This window comes from Trematomus bernacchii, unplaced genomic scaffold, assembly GCF_902827165.1.
Source record: "Trematomus bernacchii unplaced genomic scaffold, fTreBer1.1, whole genome shotgun sequence".
Classification (NCBI taxonomy): domain Eukaryota; kingdom Metazoa; phylum Chordata; class Actinopteri; order Perciformes; family Nototheniidae; genus Trematomus; species Trematomus bernacchii.
This window is the reverse complement of record NW_022987710.1, coordinates 2,747,968-2,753,214: the sequence shown is the minus strand read 5'-3', so window position 1 is coordinate 2,753,214 and position 5,247 is coordinate 2,747,968. Positions and strand designations below refer to the sequence as shown.

Sequence of the window (5,247 nt, the reverse complement as noted above, 5' to 3'; positions counted from 1 at the left end):
GGAGAGAGAGAGAGAGAGGAAGAGGAGGAGAGAGAGAGAGAGAAAAATGAACAGTTAGAACTGACTGCTGTCAGTTGGAGTGATGACATCGTGTTCAAACACAGGTGTTGATAGTTGAGCTAACGAGCTATGAAGAGATCAAAGGCTTCATTGTTCTGAATGAGAGATGAACCTCTTACATGTGAACGTTTTGTGGGAAGAACGATAACAGATATCTGTGAAATTTCAAAACGTGAAGCATGTCAAGGAAGTTGAGTATCTGAAGTGTAATTTTGTGTACTTTCGGGTTAATAATGTGGCCTTTTTGGCAGTTTAAGAAAGGTGTGCGGCTGCTGCTGTGAGGAAATATCAGCCTGAAATTACAATGGGCTTTAATGGAGACATGAACATGTTGTTTGTGTCACTTCATGCCCTCAAGAGGCATTTTGTTTAATTATGTTTGCTTAATTATTGTCATTTTTCAAGCTACGAGATGTTTTCTTACGTTTGTCATGAAAAATGATGTCTCAGGAATGTAGGGTTTGGGAATTATGGCAGTTTAAAAAAGAATATGAAGGCACATTTCAAGATTTCTTACCCTCTAGCTGTGACATCACGCACTCTAGTTAATGTTAAAATCTGAAGAAAACCTCTTTAACAAGGTCTGAACAATGTTTAATATCTCTAAAAGTAAGAATCAGATTTAAAAGTTGTGTGTTACACGAATAATGTCAGAAGATGTGTAACATTTTAAAGTTGGAATGAGGTTTCTGAGTGAAAGTATGAATGAACAGTTAGCAGTTGAAGTCGCATGAAGATTTGTTGAAGTCTGAAGAATTTCTCCATTGACTTCAATGGTAAAAAATGTGATGTATTATGGGATGTATCTCTGGAATTATGAAAGTTATGAATGATAAAAGTAATAGCGCCCGATTCCCGACCGAGCTGAACGTTTTGATGTTTGAACGGAGTTTCTGCGATGTTGAATGTGGGAGGAGAAGACGACAAAATAATTGGACGGAATAATAATAATAAACTTTTTGTCCGTAGCATAACATATAGTTGGAATGCTCTATCAGCATTCCCACTAAATTACTTAAATTAAAGAAAAGTCCAAATTAAATAAAAAAGGGACATTATTTATCAAGCATTCATTTTTCTAATTCAGGTTTTCCCCTCACATGACTTCACATACTAAATATTTGTTTTACAATATTTTAAGATATATTAGTACATGGTTTAATCCTGATTTCACATTAACATCAGTACACTTTCTAAATGTAGTGTACATGTTTCTTTATGTTATCAGCAGTAGATTGCTGGATGGCTGCTCCTCTGTTACTCTGTTCTTATTCAACAGGCTGAAGTCACCGTAAGGAAGGAGTAAGAACCCGTTTGAATTTTTACTTACTAATCTAACTTTCACTTCCTCCATATAAGTGGTATGACAGGATTTAAACAAAGTCACTGTTGAACACATTCTTTGTAAATAAACAGTTCAAGTCTGTGTTGATTTTGGAGATGTTCGTAGTGCTGTTGGCTGGTAGCCATTTGGCATCATTACTGCAGTGTGTGTGTGTGTGTGTGTGTGTGTGTGTGTGGTGTGTGTTGTGTGTTGTGGTGTTGTGGGTGTGTGTGTGTGTGGTGGGTGTGTGTGTGTGTGTGTGGTGTGTGTGTGTGTGTGTGTGTGGTGTGTGTGTGTGTGTGTGTGTGTGTGTGTGTGTGTGGGTGTGTGTTGCGCACTCTTTCAAAATGTAGTTCATTGTTTACACTCTTGAAAAAAAATTAGGAGGAAGACTTCTTCTTGGGAACTTCATCTTAAAATCTGTGAGCAGTGCATGCTGGGAGAATTGTACCCTCATTACCAAGTTACGGGAATGTAACCAATGCAGTGAAATAATAAAGATCCAAATCACAAAATAACTTCTTAATCTATTCTGTGCTAAACTAAATCTGCTTTTATTGTGGAGAAATGCACCGGAAGTGCTGCTGCTAACAAAGTAAGCTGCAGGTGAGTACAGGTGAAACAATGCAGAGAATATGTGGTTGAATTGTAGTGTTTATATAATGAACATATTCAGTGTTAGTGTTGCAGTACTTTTTGTATGTTGTTAGTCAGTCTGATACATTTTGCAGAATTCACCAAATAAATGAGGATAGGATTTTATTCTGAAGGACTTGAAGCAGGAAGTGATGCAGAAACCTCTAGAGACTTTCTATTTTAAGTGAGAGATTATGGGAAGTGATTGGGATGGGCTGGAGTGTGTGTGAGGAGTGTGTGAGGAGGTGTGCAGTTTAACCCTCCAGCATGATGAAGCAGCTTCCTCTTCTTCCTCTTCTTCCTCTTTCCTCTTCTTCTTCTCTTCAGTCTCCTGACTGGAAACTCGTCTGCCTGCACAAACGGTGAGAACACTTACTCTTATTCACACAACATTACGTCATTTTGGTAATTTAATTACATCTAAAAGGCTAAAAAAAACATGCAGAAGTCTGGAAACAGAATATTATTAGTGTGCTTTTTATTGGTCATAGGGAAATGTAGAACAATATCTAAAGTAATGCATCATCAGTAGAAAGCCTATGAAGAAAAGGAGCGCCCATTGCAACATGGTTATAACCTGATCAATATAATAAATAAGATATCTAAAGGTCTCTTCTTATCAGTCTAAGCCATAATCATCATCTTATTGTAATAGGCCTTTTATTGCTAGTGCTCTCATAAAAACACCATTAAGGGATGTCTTTACACAAAAACATGTATGGATCTTTATAAAATAAATAAAGTATTCAGCTGAGATTCAGTGTTTTGTCCTCCACTAGGATTCAATGTAATAACATTTCTGGTAAAATTAGAGAGAGAGAGCAAAGAAATAATAGATATGACATCAGAATGTATTGCTATAAAGAAAAATGACATTTTAAATTTTGTTCAGATATATTCACATCCAATCCATTTAATCCAGATCTAAAATGAATAAAACTGACTTTTTATCAAATGACGTGTGTGTGTGTGTGGTGTTGTGTGTGTGTGTGTGTGTGTGTGTGTGTGTGGTGTTGTGTGTGGTGTGTGTGTGTGTGTGTGTGGTGTGTGTGTGTGTGTGTGTGGTGTGTGTGTGTGTGTGTTCAGCCTCTGCAGGTGAACACACTGAGTAACACATGTTTCTATCTTCCAGCTGACAGCAAAGTGATCTCCACAGAAGGGACAGATGTTATTTTACCCTGCTCCCCCAGCACCAGAGAAAACCTCCAAAATAAACTGTTTGACTGGAAGAAGGTCGGTCAGGGAGGAGAGAAACTCTGCACGAAGTCTTCATGTACGATTCTGCTGTTCATTATGAACGTCATTCAGGTCAGAGTGAGCAGTTTAAAGGACGAGTCTCATATTTTCAAAATGAACTGAAGCACGGAAACGCCTCCATCTTCATCAGGAAGACGAAGGTGATCGACAGTGGAAGTTACACCTGCTATTTTCCAAAGCTACAGCCTGATGAAAAATTCTGCATTGAGCTCGTTGTTGGTGAGTATTCTCATAAGACAGCAATAAGCCTTCTTATATATAGATATACACAAGTCTCATGTGCATTAAATCTGCAGCATTCATTCTCCTGTGAGACAATGTTCATCTGCTCTGTCTTCAAAAAACAGACACACTGTTGGATGAACATCAGCCATAATGTTCTCATGTTACTGTCCAGCAGACACTCTGTCTGTAAGGACTGACAAACAAAAAGTGTAAAACTGGCTGTGTCATCGGTGATACTGTTGTCAACCACCTTATGTACGCAGATGATTTAATCATCTTTTCCCCGTGCCGTGCAGGCTAGGCTTACAGCAGCGTCTGAGGATCCCAGTATGGCATTGATTGTAATATTAAAGTGGACCTATCATGCTATAGTTGAATAATATAGTGTAGGACCATACCTATATAAGGCATATTTATACTTTTTTTTTTTCAAAATACCAAACAGATCATGCATTTTAGCCATGCCTCATTTCGCTCAATTTGACAATTTATAGCTGTTTTTGCAAGGGTTGATTCTGTGAGAACAGCACCACATACAGGCCTGACATATGTACTACAGCGTCTCCAGCCCTTTAAGTATAACGCCAAGAAGAGTAGCATCATGATTGTGCGAAGTAAAGAGGATAAAAAGGCTGTATTTCCTAATTGTATTCTCAGTAGCAACATTCTTCTTGTGTGCAGTGAGATGAAGTACCTTGGTCATTATATCTCTGATGATCTCAGACGACAAAGACATCCATAGACAACGCTGCAAACTGTATGCCCAGGCAAACATATTAATGCGGACATTTCACAAGTGCTCTGTAGATGTCAAGGTATCACTTTTTAAAGCTTTCTGTACAGCAGTGTACACGGCTCACCTGTGGAGTAACTACAAGGCTAGCAGCATGCAAAAACTAAAAGTTGCATACAATGATGCTTTACGGTTGCTGGTGGGGTACCAAGATGGCACAGTGCCAGACAGCTGTTTGTTAACTTGGGGGTACCTACCTGTCAAGCCCTTTTAAGGAAGTTAATGTACAAATTCATGTGTCGCCTAGAAGACTCTGACAATCATGTTTCTCGATTTTAATTAACCCTGTGAAGAGTTCTACTCGGTTCTCTTCCATGACTTGGAGACATTGGCGCAACAGCCTCTACAGACAGTGAGCATGTGTGGCTAGCTGTCATTGGACTGGTTTTTATGTTTTGTATCTGTTTTTTTGTTTAATCTTATTTATTGTTGTGTATTTTGTCATTTTGTAGGTGATATGGACCTTGAGTCTGAAATAAAGATTGAATTGAAACAAGCTAAATCTGAGACTGGTGCTTCTTTTTAAGATTACGATAGTACATATATTTGTTGTATAACACGTTTCTGAGGACAGCTGATAATGTCATCCAAGAATTGTAAAACACTTCTGTTTGTTTTTTGCCTTCAGATCCTATCTTAACTGTCAGAACCATCCCAGGTGAGTCTGGATGTTACGACATCGCTCTCTACCTCACAGGTCTGATATTCAAAATCACTTCACTCCTCCCTGTGTTGACACATGGAGATTATTCCTCTGTGTTTAAAGCACCTGTAGGTTTTATGTGTTTTAATGTTTACACTATTTATGTGAGGGCTGTTAACTACTGTGATAATAGTCAGTATCAATACTTGTTGTTAAATGTATATAACTATTGATAGGGATCAATGTTTGTAATATCAAGAAAAATTCAAATGAAAAAGTCCTGAATCATCTTTTACATGATTTCATATT

The 5,247-nt window shown here is 38.0% G+C and overlaps 1 long non-coding RNA gene across 1 annotated transcript; it reads left to right on the top strand.

Annotated features, from left to right (window-relative positions):
* The first annotated feature begins 2,325 nt into the window (after positions 1 to 2,325).
* Positions 2,326 to 3,226, top strand: LOC117491143. The gene is made up of 2 exons (XR_004556739.1): positions 2,326 to 2,382; positions 3,153 to 3,226. It is a non-coding gene; the product is annotated as an uncharacterized LOC117491143 (long non-coding RNA).
* Positions 3,227 to 5,247: the final 2,021 nt, after the last annotated feature.